Source organism: Cryptomeria japonica, chromosome 1 (assembly GCF_030272615.1).
Source record: "Cryptomeria japonica chromosome 1, Sugi_1.0, whole genome shotgun sequence".
Classification (NCBI taxonomy): domain Eukaryota; kingdom Viridiplantae; phylum Streptophyta; class Pinopsida; order Cupressales; family Cupressaceae; genus Cryptomeria; species Cryptomeria japonica.
Genome location: NC_081405.1, coordinates 710,546,756 through 710,565,304, shown reverse-complemented (window position 1 = coordinate 710,565,304; position 18,549 = coordinate 710,546,756).

Genomic DNA, 18,549 nt, shown 5'->3' with positions numbered 1-18,549 from the left:
AGAGAGGCGTGGTGTTATATATACAATAAATTGGGTTTTTTTGACCCCAATACCAACTATCATCGCCCTCAAGGTGTCTAGCACACTTGGAGTAACTATAGGGATGGTGTTGATAAAAATTTCAAATGACTTGATCGTGCTATGATCTCAGTTCAATCCTTTTTTTCTTTTGGGGAAAATCAACATCTTTCAGTTTTACCTCCCCTCGAGGTTACTTTGTTAGACTACTACCCCATTAAGTTCAACATTGAATGGCAAGTGGGTCGAGTATGAGCATCAAAAAATCATTTTTTTAGACACTTTTTTGTTGAATCACCCGCCCACAGTGGCTCATATTCAGGGGGTCTAGAATCTTAAGAGATGACCCACTTAATTTTTTGGTTCGCTTACATGGTGCAATGATGCCATCCAACACACAACTCGTTTCCTTCACATTTAAGGTAGGTAGCTGGAAATGTACTGTCAACGGTCCTATCAAGCGACCACCATGGATTTACGTATTTCCATAGAGGATCTTGTTGTTAACCCTTTCTGCTCTAAGTTGCAAGTCTGGGTTGCCCAACTTCATCAAAAAAATAAAATTGTTGATAACTATGTCATGCGAAGAGCTCAAATTAAAGCTAGATTGTACTCGCTCAAAGTGAGGGGTCGTGCATCGAAAGTGTTTTTCTTGGATCTTAGGGAATACCACTCCTCACCTGGTATCAAATGCATCAAGGATAGTCAAATGGTGCTCTTTGAGTTGTCAAATATTCTTCAAGATTTTGTCAGACACTATGAAAAGGTGTTCACAATGCAAGAAAATTCCCTTGAAAGAGACCAAGATTTACAGGGACTGTCTCTTTGTTGTGGCTTCATGGCTTTTTGATTCTCAAAGGGTATTCTGCAATCAAACACTTACCCTTTACAATCTCAAGGGGGTCGTATTTTCCATGGCAGATGACAAAGCACCTGGTTGTGATGGCTTTCCTTGCAAATTCTACAAGGCCTTATGACCTTATGTTGATTTCGACCTTCACAAAGTTTACCTAGAAGATTTTCATTCGGATCTCTTGGCTAGCTTATCAACAAGGGACACATAAAATTCATACCTAAGGAAGAAGATCCAAAATATATTTCCAATTAGCATCTCATTACTTTTCTCAATGTCTCTTAAAAAATTATTGCCAAGGTCTTGGCTCTCAATATTCGTCATCTCCTCCCACAGATTGTTCATCCTTAGCAATCTGATTTAATTAAATCCAGGTTTATCCTGGACAACATCATTTCTATTTGGGAGAGCATGAAATGGGCTCGTCACTCTAAACAAAATGCCATTTTTGTTAAAATTGATTTTGCTAAGGCAAATGACCTCATTGAATGGCCCTTTATTCTCGCGATGCTCAAAGCCTTAGGGTTTGGTCCCCACTTCATTTAATAAGAACAAATTATTTTTGGAGATGCTTTTTCTTGCATCTCTATTAATGGGTGGTAGTCTTCGGATTTTGGCCTATTTAGGTTCATAATTCACCAGGGTTGCCTTTTGGTCCCTTGTATATTTTACTTGTCAAAGGTTTTGTTTGCCTTCCCACTTTTGCTATCTCTGCAAGACACATTTTCCTTCCCGAGTCATCTTCTTAGCTTGTCAATGGCCATTTCATAGATGATTCTTTTCTCACCTTGATTGAAGATGAACACAATGTCTAGGTAGCCCTTCAGTGCCTTCTCACCTTTTATCTAGCTTTTGGTTTGGCGATTTAATCTAGCACAAAACCTAGTGATATAGATAATCCTTTCTCCTTACTCCTCCTTGGATTGTCCAATATGGGTGGAAATGGATTCAACATGGAAAATAATTTCAATTTTTGGGCATTCCTTTTGCCTTTCAGAGATTTGTTGTGGAGTTGTGAAATGCAGTTCTTGACTGTGTTGAGAAGAATCTTGCCATCTGGATTACCAAGCCACTTTCGTTGCCTAGTAAATTCCAAATTTATTCCAAAGTGTTGGCGGCCACCTATGTTTACTACTCCTCTTGTTGGGCTCCTTCAAAGGCTTCATGCAACAAATTAGAAAAGCTCCCGTGAGACTTTTGGTGGGCTTATGAGCTAACCACCATGGTTTTCACTAGGTTGTCTAGGATTATTGTTGTCTCCCTAGGGAGTCTGGAGGTCTTGATTTTTTCTCAACCCAGAAAGAAGGTCTAGCCTTGTGTTTCAAATGGGTTATTTGTACCATCTCTGGAAACGAGGCCTAAAAAATTCTCCTCAGGCATTGTATTTCTTTAGGTTATCTAACTCATAGTTTGGCTTGGAAGGGGATTGGTTTTCATACCCTCCTTGTAATGAAAGAGGTAGTTCATACTCAAGGGGCCTTTGTTGCTAAGAGCATTTGGTGAGCCTATAAAGCTATCAAACCTTGGCTCCACTAGGATGGGGTTAGTTTCAGAGATGGCCTCTCTATCAACTAGCACAATATTTGGTGGTTGCCTCTCATTTAGGTTCAAGAGCTCCTTCTGGCCCACGTTCATGGAATTCATGCCCTGTGTTTTCACAAGTGTGACATTTGTACTCTTTGGGATCATTTTTCTAGAGTTATTACGAATCTCCACTCTTGAGAAGATTTGTAGGCCCAATTTCACCTCGGTTTACCAGATCGACAGATATTTAACCTTGTCAAGTCATTTCTTCCTCTGAATATGAATCACAAGATAGGCATCCACTTGGTCAGGCTGTACTAGAAGGATTTGTGATGGTTTCCCAACACCTCATTCTATAACTACAAACCCAGGTTGTGATGTCCCCATTCAAAATTTTCCTTGATTTAGTCTTATCTTGATAGATTCTTTGATTTGTGATATATGCTTTTATACTGTAAAAATCCCCTTAGACCATCTGATTGATATCTCATAATTAGTGGAGAATGGGTAAAAAACACAAATAATTTTCCGAAACAAAAATCTTCAATCTTCAACATGTCGTTGACTCCTCTTGACCATTGTTAACCTTTTGGTAATGTTGATTGTTCAAATAAAAAATAATAATCTGCAAGGCTTAAAAATAAAAACCACAACACATATTCAAAGAGTTTTCAAGTGGGTCCAATTCCCTTTAGTGGAGCTGCTACTAAAAACACAATAATAATTGTGAAACCTCCAAACCTTTTCTAATTGTTGCAAACACTATTTGAGAATTCTTTTATTATAAGAATATGAATAATTATTTTGGGGACCCACAAAGCACTTTTCCAAGCTTATTCTACCACTAATTAATCTGAATTTCTTTTTAAGTACTCTTCCTTTAATTTTGATATCTATGTCAAATCACAATTCCTCCCACGTGGTATAGGCCATTCTTTTTCTCCCTTGCAATCAATAGTCTTGTCTCCAATTTAAACTTATGTACTAGCAATTGGTAAGCCAAGTGGGACAATGCTAACTAGAGCAGGTCCAATTAAGGAATTAAAAGTAAATAAGTTTCTAAGTTCCATATACAATATGATAATTTGGGTATTCCACAAGGATGGTGATATTCATTTAGAATGGTGAAGTTGTTGTGTCTAATATGAACATGTATTCTAGAAACAGTAATGGTGTATAGGTCTGATATATATATTATTTGATTTTTTGCATTGTCTTTATATAATTCTTTTCTTATAAATATTCAGTTCTGCATATATTATTAAACACCATCCATTCTTGAACGTTGAGGATTTTCCTCTTTACTATGCCCCATTGTGTCTAATCACCAACATGTGTTCTTTGTTGTATTTCTAATGCACACCCATTCCTCACTTTGACTTCAATTTGCAGACTTGTCAAGGTAGTTTCTGTGACATTTATGGTATGCTACGTTGTTGTCCAAAACAAATAAAATTATTTATATTTTCTTGGGGAATCGACTAAAATGTAGAATGTTATCGCTATGAATTATATGCTTTGAATCTTATTCTTGGATTTATAGCGAGCGGTATTATGCTGATGATAATATTTGATGTAGGAGCATCCCCGGTTCATGGCAATCTTGCATCAACGAAAAATATTTCCTTTTTGTTTTGCAATTTCAACATTTCTTTATGTGTTTCCTGAATTTGGCTCACCAGAACCTGTGGAGTTGGATTTTTATTGAAGAATTGATCATCTTCTTTATTCCCAAACCACAGAGCATTTGGATCATTTTCTGGCAAGTTATCGCTACTGGTTTCTGAGACAATTTTTTGTTACCGGTTGCCTAGACCTATCTGTACTTGTGATCTACCAGATCCTTTCCATAGCTTGCAGAGCCCTGAGAATTGATTTCATTGTTCCTTGGAATGTGGCTGACCTTTCCTTTGATTCTCACTTCATCCTTTGGATTTTCTAGAGGATTTTCTTTGTCGGAGGCCGACCTTGTTGGTTCTTTACATGTTAGGTCTTGTTCTTTGGGTATTTATCCCTTTCTGGGTCGACCGGATCCCCTTGGATCATATAAATCATTGTAATAGATCATTAGAATGTATCAAGGAGTTAGAAAAAACATAGAAGATAGATCCTAAGATTTGAGGTCTCGGTTTTGACCTATTCTATATTTTGAGCATGTCTTAGTAGGCCTGTGAGCCGGTTACTGTAACTCGGTTGTAAATGGTTGGTTGTAATTAGTTCTCATGATATAATTCAATCTATTCTACATTGCCTCCATCATGTCCTTGTGTTTACATTGTTTTTACTCTTGTTGACCAGTCTAGATTGATCTCTTTGAGGTCCCTCCTAGCTGGTGTCTGCACCAAGTGGTATCGGAGCGAGCTTTCATTCTAGAGATTGCGTTGCCTAGAGAAATTTTTGTTGTAGCATGGTGGACTGTGGATCCGATCTGCAGCTACAGAGGATTGGTGTAAAGATGGTGCGAAGATGAAATAGGAATTGTGGAGTGCGTGGGAATGTAGACCTTGTTGGCTTGATGATAATTGTAATGAACTCAACATATGTTGTCATTGATGAAACACACACACACACACACATATATTCATACTGTCTACTGGTGTAACTTCAAAGTTGTTTATACTACAATCGGTATACTAGAGGTTTATTTCTAACTGATACTTGGTGACAACCGATATATGTATAGGAGACAACCACTGGATCAACATAACTCGGCAGTATTGGCATATGTGCAGAGTTTGATGACATGATGGGATTGTATGTTGTCATTGATGTCAATATGCTGAAGTATGAATCGATATATTGAAGTAAGCAAACTGGCAAGTGAACCGGTATGATGGTATGAATCGGTAATGCAACAAGTGAACCAGTATGTTGGAGTGTGAAGTGATATATGCAAAGTTTGTATCGGGGTTTCATTTGATATGACTACCGGTTGGTAGTCTCAGCTTCAGGGTTTCTGGTTGATGCATTCCAAGTCTGTGTGATTCAACCGATGACATCCTGTGATGAGTTAGCATTGAAATGAAGATTAGATCGCATTACCACATCTGCCTTGTGCGCGTGAAGGATCTCCTTGAGGATCTTGCATGAAGAAGATTGATTCGATCTACCTGGTGAATGTGCAAAATCTTAGTAAATGGTGGAGAGCGCGTGATGGGTTATCAACTTCCAGAAGCGATGAAGAATGAATGATGGAGAACGTCTTGAGATTTGTTCAAGATTGTTTTACCCTATGTAATGTGTTTAAACGGCCAGGATTGGACCGACTGTATCGTTAACCTAGATGCTTAGGGTTTTAGGTTTTGACCACTGACCTAATTGTTGTCTATAAGGTCGATGATGATTTTCATTTGAAGTTGTTGGCAAATGACTGTATGTGAGGTGATTCTTGCCAGACCATAGGAGTAAGTAGAGATTTGCAGATTGTGATTGCAGATGTAAAGAAACTGAAGCGGATCTGCCTTGGCATTAAGTGCTGTTATCAGATCAGTGTATTACCTGTTGATTTCTAACCATTTCAGCAGATGGAAAATCCCTTTACCGGGTAGCTTTAATAGGCTTTTTGTAAATCCTTTAACAGGGTGACTCAAAATCATTGAGTTCTTCAAATCCTCTTACAAGGTAGCCTTTAACAGGGTTTTAACCTCTAATCGGGTATTTAGCCATCCCTTAATCGGGTGATCCCTAGCAAAATCGGTTCCTAGTAGAACCAGTTGTAAAGTCTTTAACCGGACTAGGATCCTAACAGAGCGAACATCAGAAGAGTTCAAGAACAACTTGTGGGTATTCATCCCCACCGTGGTTTTTCCTAGTTGGGTTTTGACATGAAAAATAGTGTGTTATGTGTGATAATTTTTCATGTGATGTTTTAGTGTTTTCTATTAAGCGGTAATGCAAGTTGATCCAATGGTCATTGTATTTTTGATGTATTACTTTCTTAAGCATATGGGTGAAGTTGAGATGAGATATTAGGTTTTGAGAAGATCTATACGTTACCGGTCTTTTACAGTCATACTGTGTTTTACTGATAGTGCTTTGATTTAGATCGGTGATACTGTTTACCAGTTAGTGCAGTCTTTGCAATTTAAGTTGTTTAAGAAGTTTTTGTCTATATTGATTCACCCCCCCTCTCAGTATCCGTTGGGTATTTAGTGTTCATCATTATTCAGCAGGCAGCAACATGAAGATCCAGCCGAGATTATCACAAGAGCATCAAGGATAACAATTTATATGTTTAACTCCAACTGATATTGATTGTTCCAACTGGTATTCATTGATTGTGTGATGAGTTATCCTCATCGATAAGATTTGGTGGTATTTTTGTGATGAGTTATGATCACTTGACTAGATACACTGCACCTAGGTAATTATGTTATGATTTATAGAGGCTGACATGAAATCTAAAATGTCTATATATTGACATCACAATGAATTATTTTTGTATGAGTGAAAGTGATATGATTTGTGTAAAGGCATAAGTGTTAAGTGGTGGAGTATGTTGGTAAAGAGGAGTTAAGTTCACAAAAGAGGATCTATACAAGCATCTGTGGTATCACTAGATCACATCACCTGTTGTTTTCTAATCATTGCAACCGTCAAATCCCCTAACCGGGTAAGCTCTAACAAGCTTCATTGTTCAAATCCTCTAACCGGGTGATCCATTAGTTTGGATTTATAAATCCTCCACCGAGGTTACACCTTACAGGGCACTACCTTTTACAGGGTATAGATTTTAACTAAGCTTTGGGATCTTTAATAGGATTTGCTCCTAGCAGAGCATTTGTAGACCCTAACCGGTTAGTTATCTATCACTGCAGATAGTTAACTTGTGAGTCCCATCTCACCATGGTTTTTACCTATTTGGGTTTTCCATGTATAAAAATTTGTGTTATGGTGGATGTTTTACTTATTGTGGATGCTGCTATATCATTTTTGATTGCATGCATATTATTTAACAAACTATTTAAGTTTATCTACCAGTCAGTGTTTAAAGTAGTACTATTTTTGGTGTCACTGATTCACCCCCCCTCTCAGTGCTTTACAAGTCCATCAATTGGTATCAGAGACTAACTTTCTTAAAGACTAATCGCTTGGAAGAAAACCTTAAAGCTATCATGGGGGATATGAGCTACTTTGAGATGGCTAGAGAGCTTGAGGCTAGTAGGCATGAGCTTGAATCCCTAAGGGTCAAACTGAAAGATTCTCAAGTCAACAGAAGAGAGTTAACTGAAAAACTGTTAGAAATATCTGATAATAGTTCTTCAGATGAGGCCAATATTGATGCTTTAGTAGAGGAAGTTGAAAAAATAAACAATGAAAAGCTAAATCTGAGGAGAGAGCTATAAGGTCTTACTATCCACATGAGTCAAGAACTTGAAGCTAGGAGAATTGCTGAAGATCTCACAAAAGAAAGAGATCATGAGATTGCCAAGATCAAGTGAGAGAATGCTACCTTGCATGAGCATTTGAATGCAACAAGATAAGAAAAAGAGAACCTACAACTAGATCTTGAATTAGCATCATCTCTAAGAGAGAACTTGTCAAAACATAATGAAGATCTCACCAGATAGCTCATTGAAGCAAATGGGAAATTGGAGAAGTTCAACAAAAGTTCTATCTTGCTGGATGAACAAATTCAATCACAAAGGATGAATGGTGATACCTCTGGACTTGGTTTTCACACATCTAAAAAAGGTGAATCCTCTGGTACTAAGAGCAACACTCTTAAGAATAAATCTGCTCCTAAGGTCAAAAATCCTACCGGTAAGAAGGTCTTTAAACCTGTTTGTTTTGTTTTCCATAAACCTGGTCACACTGCAAATGTTTGTAGAGACAAACCTAATAGAAATGCAAACTACAATACTAATGTTGGGTATGTGTCCAAGAAATTTGAAGGTCATTGCTTCACATGTAAAATGTATGGACATATATCAGTTGAATGCAGATATGGAGCGAATAATCTTGTACCACATATGCATTCAATACCAAATGGCAACTGGATAATAAATTTTGACAACCGGGTCAACATGAACTAGCCAAGACCCTACGACAACCGGTTTAGTCTATTTGAGATGGAAAAGATAACAAATGTCATTTGCACCATCTGTAACAACTTTGGTCATGTGGCTATGAATTGTAGAAGAAGAACCGAGAGAGGTAATGTAGGACCTTGGAAATCATTTGGTATGGCCTACTATCAATGTCACAAACTGAGACACTTGGAAAAATTCTGTAGATCTAGAAAGAGCAAACCGATCAACCCTTCTAAAGATCAAAAAGGAAAGCAAAAAGTTAATGTTGAAGAAACCAAAGAAGAAATGAATCGAATATGGAAGAAGAAGAGTGATGATTCACCTAGAGAAGAAACTACTCCTTCACCTAATGTGGAAAATCCTACACCAGTGAGTTAAGCCTTTTTAATATGGCTAAGGGGAACTCAACGGTAAATCCACCTCCAGACCCCTGAAAATGAATGAGCGGTAAGAGAATTTGTATGCATGAAATTTTGATCTTTTTGTCAATTGGTTATCAACCAGTTTTACATCTATGCATCATTAAGTGGTGTAATTAGGGTTTGTAACCCTAACAAGTGAGCATATAATGCAATAGGTAAAAAGGATAAAAATGAGTTTTCACTTTGTTATTTTTACCCTAACGCATTCGAGAAAGAATTTTTGAGAACTTGAAGAACTAAGAAAGGATTGTTGGCTGATATTTGTCAAAGCTGCATTGTGATTTGAGTAATCAAGTAAATTTGAAAGTTGGAGAAGACTAAACAAGTGTGGACTTGAGCATTCAACCGGTTAAAGAGGCAGCGTGCATGAAATAAGGTATTTCTTTGAAAAATCTTGCTTCGAATCTAGTTTATCTGAAATGGCATCGTCTTCTAAACCAGTAGAGAGATTAATGATTACATCTGAACCTATGGAAGTTGTTGAAGTGAAACAAATTGTGTCTTATAATGCTTTATCACAAGTTCCGAGTGGTGTTGTAGTGAAAGGAGATTTGTCCAGCTACATTGACTGCAAGATTGAGGATTTAGGATCATTGTCGATATATTCTCAGTTAAAATCCCTTTGCGATGAGAATGCGAAGATTCAAATAGAATATATTAGGGTTTTTGAAAAAGGTTATCATAACGCAACTTACTTTCTTGAAGATTTTGAAGAAGAACATATCCGAATTGTTTTGAGTCGAGTTCATGGAGAAAAAATGTATTTAGAAAGGACTCATACTATAACCAATGAAGATATTCAAGTTGTAACTAGTTTTTACGCAACCAGTGAAGTACCTGTGCTGAGGCGTATTTCAAAAGAGAGAGTATACACTCTAACTGGATCAACATCTGATAAGCATGCTTTTTGTGCCAATAACATCAAGGACCCAATGGTAAAGTTGGCAACTATGGTTATAGGCTACCAGGTATTTTATTATAGCAGATTAAATCATGTTCCATCAGCATCAGTGCATACTGCTTACAAGATGATAATTGAAAATGCTAATTATGACCTATATGAGGCCATAAGGAGCCAATTAATGTTAAATCTTCAGTCTATCAAGAAGGACAATAGTCTAAAATTTAAATTTGGACAGTTATTGATCGATCTATTCTTTTATTTCTAGAATTTCCTATCGGGAATAGGTGATCTTGAATAGTCTAAGGATCTACTGGTATCTGCCCAGATTAAGAATAGTATCAAGGCTATGAAGAACACGTTTTCTGCGGCAATGAACAAATACTTCAATGAGTTTCAGAAGAAAATGAGCATGAGATTAAGATTGCTTGAGGATGTGGTAAAACAGTTTGCTAAGGACATTGTTTTCACAGTTACCATTGATTTCTATTTAATGGAGGCAATTGAGCCTAGAGAAGAAGAAGTGGAAGATATGAGTTATGAGGTCAACTATGACTTACTGATTGGTTATGCTATTAACCTGTTAGCATCTCTAAAGGATAAAAAGAAGGCAAAATTGAATGTTGTTGAAGATTAGACTGCACAAGCCAAAACTAGTATTGTTCCTACCACGAGTGGTAAAGGGAAGAAAAAGAAGGCTGAGCAAGCACCTCCGGTGATGAAAAATACAAGAGTGACATGAAGTGTCCAAACCAAAAAGGAATCAACATCTAAAGTTTATGCAAAGAAGGAGAATGCATCTAAGAAAAGAGGTCGAAAACTAATTCTCCAAGCAGAATCTGAAGGCACTGACACTGAGGAAGAACCCAAGAAGATGAAAGCTACCGATAGAGTAGCAAAGCAAATGAAGGAAGTGCCAAAGGCAACTATGCCTTTTGATATTTAAACTTACAAGCCCGAGAGTACCTTTGAGAGGATAATAAAAATATTAGGGAGAAATAGATTTGACAATGTCAAATAACATTTTGATTATTTCACTAAAGAAAAAAAGGAGAAAATCATTCAATAGGTAATCAATCATTTGAGTCATTACAATTTATTACCACATGATCTTGAAAAAGACATCTCTAATTCCTTGTATACTATTCTTTTAAATAAATGGGAGGAAGCAATAAAGAACTAAAAAGGAATCATAGATGATGTATTTGTACAATATTTTCCTGAATTGTCAAAGGATGAGTTGAATGAGCTAGTTGATAAGTATAAAGTTCATTTTCCTTTCAAATCAAGAAGATTGAAGCTGATCAATGGAAAAGTGAAAATTGTTGAGACTGAGACTCATTAGATTTCTCATAGTATCAAACACTCAGAAGATCTTATACATTATTCTAAGGATGAACAAGATACTATTGATAGACCTGAAATGGATGAAGAAGAAATTGTGCAAGTTGATGTGGTCTATCCTATAAAGAAGAAGGATGACACTATCATCCAAGTTGTTGATGATATTTATGATACAATTGATCTATCTGGAGACATCATTGTACCAGATATGCAGACACCTAAAATCATTGTTTTACAAGTTACTTCAGTTGAGAAACTGACAACTCAACCAAGAGTGGATCTTCCACCTGCAAAGGAATGACCTGAGAAACCCCAATCCCCACCAGTTTCACAAAACATTCAGAAGGAATCTAATGAAAATGTTGACACACAAACTTCTGAACAAGAAATGGAGAAAGGAAAAGAGAAAGAAATTGTTAAGGTAACATCTTCTGAACCCACAAAAGCATTAGTCATTCAACAAACTAATAAAGATGATGATGACTCATTAGGCATATCAGGGCCTATAATTATTGATAATATGAGTGCATCTGAAATGATGAAGATTGAAACTGTCATGCAATCTAGAGCTCACAAGAAGAGACTCAAAGAGCAAATAATGGAAGTTGAAACAATTCAGAATGCAGTAGATATTTTATCAAGTCTACTACCAGAAACTTCTACAGAACATCTGACAACCCCTATTAGCAAACTTGGTCAATTGGTTGTTGATGCATCTAACCAAATTAAGTCACTTGAAGAAGCAACACAAACTTATGCTGAGAAGAGTTATAGGAAGAGGCATGGAGAGTAGCTTATGAAAGCAATTGATACAGAGAAACTTGCTCTATCTTTGAATAAAGATTTGTTAAGTAAAGCTATTGAAACAAGAGGCATAGATCTTGCTTCTACTTCTAATGTTTCATTCTTTTATTTTGGTTTCATTAAAAGGCAAATTGAAATAGAGCAAGAGCTAGAAAAGATATGCAATGCATGTATGTACCACTCCAAGACTATTTTTTCTTTTAGCAAATATGTGGATGATTTGCACAACAAATTGGATACCTATGATCTTGAGAAAGCAAAAAGACTCTGGTCACTGAAGGAATTGAAGAGTCTACTCACATCCCAAGTGGACATACTGCAAAGAGCCTACAAGAATGCAAAAGCTATTTGCTACTCCAAAAACCTGTACACTTGATTCCATGGAAGAGTTCCATACACAGATTACGTCTACACTTGAGTACACTGAGAACATGCTGGAAACATGGAAACATTCCCTATCATAGTTGAAGAGGAACTTTAATGTTATTTTCATGAGACTTGCGAATACATGAATCTTGATTCAGTTTTTCAAATTTTTGTATATGTAAAACATTTTGATACAAACTTTTCTATATATATATATATATATTTTTTTTCTTTTCAATTTGGCATTGTTGTCAAAGGGGGAGTAAAAATATGTATGTGTGTTTTTGAAAATTTTGTATGTAGGAAGGGGGAGTATGTGTATATGTGTATATTTTTTTGTAAGCACACTTAGCAGTATTACTGTAAACTTTTCTAAATGTTGCCATCAATGCCAAAGGGGGAGATTGTTGGCTTGATGATGATTGTAATGAATTCATCATATGTTGTCATTGATGAAACACATACACACACACATATATTCATATTGTCTACTGGTGTAACTTCAAAGTTGTTTAAATGAGCGAAAGTGATATGCTTTGTGTAAAGGCATAATTGTTAATTCTCAGAGTATGCTGGTAAAGAGGAGTTAATTGCATAGAAGAGGATCTATACAAGCATCTATGCTATCACTAGATCACATCACCTATTGTTGTCTAATCACTGCAACAGTCAAATCCCCTAACCGGGTAAGCTCTAACAAGCTTCATTGTTCAAATCCTCTAACCGGGTGATCCATTAGTTTGGATTTAGAAATCCTCCACCGAGGTTACTCCTTACATGGTACTACCTTTTACAGGGTATATCTTTTAACTAAGCTTTGGGATCTTAAATAGGATTTGCTCCTAACAGAGCACTTGTAGACCCTAACTGGTCAGTTATCTATTACTACAGATAGTTAACTTGTGAGTCCCATCTCATCATGGTTTTTACCTATTTGGGTTTTCCACGTATAAACACTTGTGTTATGGTGGATGTTTTACTTATTGTGGATATTGTTATATCATTTTTGATTGCATGCATATTGTTTAACAAACTAGTTAAGTTTATCTACCAGCCAGTGTTTAAAGTAGTACTATTTTTGGTGTCACTGATTCACCCCCCTCTCAGTGCTTAAAGTCCATTAGACCCTGCTTTGATGGAAATGTTGCAAAGAATAGAAGCTCTGTTGGAAGCCATTAAGATAGCCTAGAGAAGAGGCCAACATATTGAAGATGTAAGTGAAGATGAAGGAGAAGAATTCCTGATAGAACAAGTAAACCCACCGGTGGTTGATCTAGATGAAGAGAGATTTTTGAGGGTTTTGAGTAGGGCGAATACTAAACCTCATTTTACCCCACTAGGATATGATGGAAATTTCGATTTAGATGAATTGATGGATTGGATCTCGGAGATGGAGAAATATTTTGATTTTAAAAACACTGCAGAAGAAAGGAAGGTGAAATATGCCTGTACCCAGTTGAAAGGTCATGCATCTCTTTGGTGGGAGCATTTGCAGGTTGATAGACATAGAAGAGGTAAAGAGAAGATCAAGACATGGGATCAGATGGTTGGTAAGTTGAAATCAAAGTTTATGCTAGCTAATTATCAAGTGAATTTATTTCGGAAGTTGCAGAATTTGAGACAAAAGGAATCTAGCGTTAAGGAGTACACCATGGCATTTTACAAGTTGAATATCAGATTTGGACATGTCGATGATGAAGTTGAACAAGTTGCAAGATATTTGAATGGATTGCGGGTGTCTATACAAGATGAACTCAGTCTGATCAAGTTGCAGAGTGTTGAAGAAGTTTATCAGTATGCCCTGAAAGCACAAGAGAAGTTGAGCAGAGACAAAGAGGCAGAGGTGGAAGGTTTTCTAGAGGAATATTTCAAGGAGAAAGAGGATATACCAGAGGTAGAGGAACCTGTATGGATCACAACAAGGATAGGGAAGTGAGCAAAGAAGGCAATTCATATCAGAAAGATAATAAAAATTTCTACCGGAGGAGAGAACCAGATGGCTACCGGAATGAGAATTTTGGAAAAGATGATAGAAGAAAAGACAATATAGTGTCTAGAGGAACTTTCTATAAGTGTGGAGGAGAAGGATTTTGTGCTTTCGAGTGTGAGAAGATAGAGAATACCAGAAGAACATCAGTGGTGGAAGAAAGCCCCACCGGATCAGCTAATAAACCAGAAGATGAAGAATTATTGGTGGTGAGGAGAGCTTTGTGTCATACCGGGAGAGATGAAGAGCCCTTGTAGAGGAACAATTTGTTCAAGACCAGATGTAAGGTATTCGGTAAGTGTTGTATGTTGGCATTTTTGATGTTTATATTATGATTGTCATTGATGGACACACACTTGTATTGAGATCCCCTTTATATGTATGAGCTAGAGCTCAACCGGTATGTTGTATTCTAGTCTTTAGACAATTGATGACTTTGCAGAATGTGTTTCCCAATCTGAAGCGGCATATCGACCCCAAGTGGCTCAAAAATCTCAAGCGGTACGAGGAAGCAAAGCGACATAACACATTCTTACCAATCTTCATTTTTGTCAAACCGGCAACTGATATTTTGTATAAACCGGTAATACTCTGTGATGAGTTACCAACTGACATTTTGTGCTGAGTTACCAATCCACCGATTGATTGACAGTGCCGACACACTGATGGTGCTTTTTGTGTTATGTTATTGAGTATGTCTAGATTCATTGAACCTAGGAAATTGTAATGTAATCCTATTGGACCGACATGAAATCAGATTCCTTTAAAAGGACATCATGTATAGGGTTTTAGGTTGTTGCTGAAAGAGTTTATGTTGTGCTAGGGTTTAAGGTGATTGTTGAGTTGTTGAAAGAGTGATCTTATCTGAGAAGATCAAGTTGTAACTAAGAGAGAGATAGAGAAGACTGAAGTAATGCTGGAATGCATTAGCAGTGAACTATACTGGATCTAACCAAGTAGTCTGTGCTATTAGATAGATCAAACACTTGTTGATTACTCACATCTTTGACAAGTCTGTAGCCCTTAAGCAAGTAGGCCCAAAAGCCTTTTGTAAAATTCTCTAACAAGGTGGTTCACTTCTGTGAATCTAAAATCCTCTAGCAAGGTAGTCTTTAATCGGACTTATCTTCTAACAAAGATTGAGATTCCTAACAAGATCTGTTCTGGTGAAGAACACTGTAAGACCTTAACCAGTCTGGTTTCTATTCTGCAGATAGTGACTTGTGAGTTCCATCTCACCGTGGTTTTTCCCATTTGGGTTTCCCCGTCAAATATCTTGTGTTATGGTTGTATTGCTTTTGTGGGTGAATTCTTTACTTGCATTTTGGTTTGCATGTGTGATAAATGGTCTGTCTGTTAAACTGTTTTACCGGTTTGTCTTCAGACTATTTAAGTGTTTTAGTGCAGAGACTTTTGGCATACTAATTCACCCCCCCTCTTAGTATTCATCATTGTAAAGTTATCATTGATAGTGGCCATTTAGATAATCTTGTTTCAGAAGAGATGGTGAATAAGTTGAATTTTAGAAAGATTGAAACACCCTAATCCTTATCAGATAGCATGGATTTAGGATAAACATAAGTTGTTAGTAAGTGAGAAATGTTTGGTGAAATTAAAAATTGGGAATTATCATGATGAAGTCTTGTGTGATATTATGCCTATGGATATTTGTCACCTTTTGTTGGGTAGAGCTTGGTAGTTTGATAGACATGCAATACATGATGGGAGGAAGAATACATACACTATTGTGGCCAATGGGATGAAGCAAACCTTGTTTCCCTTGGAGGAGCCTTTGAAGAGTGAATTTTGTATGAATGCTAGAATCCGTTTGGTGGATGGAAGGAAATTCTTGAAAGGATTGAGACATGAGAATGTGTGTTTTGCCTTAGTTCCTAAAAAGACTGAGAATCCGGAGCATGAAGAAGAACAACCAGAAGAGATAAAAGATTTGTTGACAGAATATGAAGACATCATTTCAAATAATGTGTGTGATGGATTACCACCTGTGAGAAGTATCAGTCATTGCATGGACTTGGTTCTTAGAGCTAGTTTTCCTAACAAAGCTGCACACCATATGATACCAACAAAGAATGAAGAGTTGAATAGAAAAGTGCAGGAGTTGTTGAAGAAAGGTCTAATAAGAGAAAGTTTGAGCCCTTGTGCAGTACCAATAGTATTAGCACCTAAGAAGAATGGATAATGGATAATGTGTACCGATTCCAGAGCAGTAAAAAAGGTCACAGTGAAATACTGATTCCCTTTGCCTAGGATGGATGACATAATGGATTGTTTGGGTAGAGACAAATACTTTACAAAAATAGGCTTGAAGAGTGGATATCATCAGATAATGATTAGATAAGGAGATGAGTGGAAGACAACATTCAAGACAAATGAATGACTGTATGAATGGCTGGTGATGCCTTTTGGGTTAAATAATGTACCAAGTACTTTCATGAGGTTGATGGATGAGGTTTTGAAGAAATTCTTGGGTAAGTTTGTTACTATATATTTGGATGACATTCTGATTTTCGGTAAGACAAAAGAGGAGAATTTGTTGCATTTGAGACTAGTTTTGCAGAGGTTGAGAGAAGAAAAGTTAATGATAAATCTCAAGAAGTGTACTTTCATGATGGATGAATTAGTCTATTTGGGATTTGTGATATCTGAGGATGGTTTGAAGATGGACCCTGAGAAAGTAAAAGCAATTGTTGAATGGCCTACATCGGAAAACATTGGAGAGGTAAGATCATTTCATGGATTTACAAGTTGCTACTGGAAGTTCATCAGAAATTTCAGTTTAGTTTGTAACCCTATGACTGAGACAATGAGGGGAGATAAGAAAGAGTTCAAGTGGACCATTGGAGCAAACAAAAGTTTTGAACTGTTGAAGCGAAAAGTGACTGAGTAGCCTGTGTTAGCTTTACCAGATTTCAATAAATTATTTCAAGTGGAACAACAATAGGAGTAGTCTTGAGTCAGGAAGGGAATGCAGTAGCTTATTTTTCAATGAGAAATTGAATGATGCTCAGAGGAGATATTCAGTATATGATCAAGAATTTTATGCCATAGTTCAAGCCTTGAAGAAGTGGAGACATTACATGTTGCCTAAGGAGTTTGTGTTGTATATGGATCATCTGTTAGGCCCAATATGGAAAGCTAATGTACTGAGAGGGGAGGGGTGAATCAGTACTTCAAATCCTTTTATCAACAATATCTTCACTGTTATGCATAAACCACAAACTGCTGTAACATAACATAAAGCTAAAACAAATAAATAACAATCATACATGATTCACTCCATAACACATATATTTTGGTTACGTAGAAACTCTTGGTTAGAGAGAAAAACTGTGGTGGGGATGGCACCCACAACTTCACTACTGCAATAATAAAGGTTGCTCGGTTAGAGCTACATGTTCAGTTATTTCTGATAGCTTACCCTGTTAGGAGTATCAAGATCATTAGACCTACCTTGCTAAAGGATTTTACAACACTTATTCTAAATGTTGCACCTGGTTAAAGGCTTTACAATTTATAGACTTTGTTAGAGTTTTTTACCCTGTTAAAGGTTTCTCTTACAACTTCAAAATATTACAATAAAATCTTTATAAATATCTGCAACTTTACATCTGGAATGTTATAGCAGATTCTATGTACTCAAAATGAGATTACCTTGCTTATAGCATACCTCAACAACCCATAAAGTAACTCGGTAAGCCCTTCTATTTACTCTATTCTTTGACTGTTCTCTGAAATCCTTCTCCGTGACCTTTGTGTCTTTGTAACAGTCATAACACTTAGTGCTTCCTTATCTGTCACATGTGTCTTGCTTCACACACATTCATCTCTTCTTTTTTTTCATATATTTTGATCCTTAGTTCATGCTGTAAAAATAGATATCTTATGTTAGTGATTAGGTTCATTGCTTCGATCTTACAAACATGATTTATCAAATGAATAACCATACAAAATATTTTATTGGATAGATGACCTCAAAATCATACAAAATCTTTAAGTGCAATTTCCAATGTGATAACGGTTCTATGTTCCTCGATCTTGTAACATGTTTTCCCATGTGTGTCTAGATTCAATGAATCTGGTAACACGATTCAATCGGTGCATATCAACTCGGTGTATCATTGTTTCTGCTCGGTAGACATGGAATGTTACTCGGTAGATAGCTTGGTAAATATTGGGCTCTGCGACTACTTTCTTCTATAACCGACTGATCTGTGCATACCGACTGAATGTTTCGGTAGTAGTAACTGACTAGAGTATATAGAATGACCTTGGATATA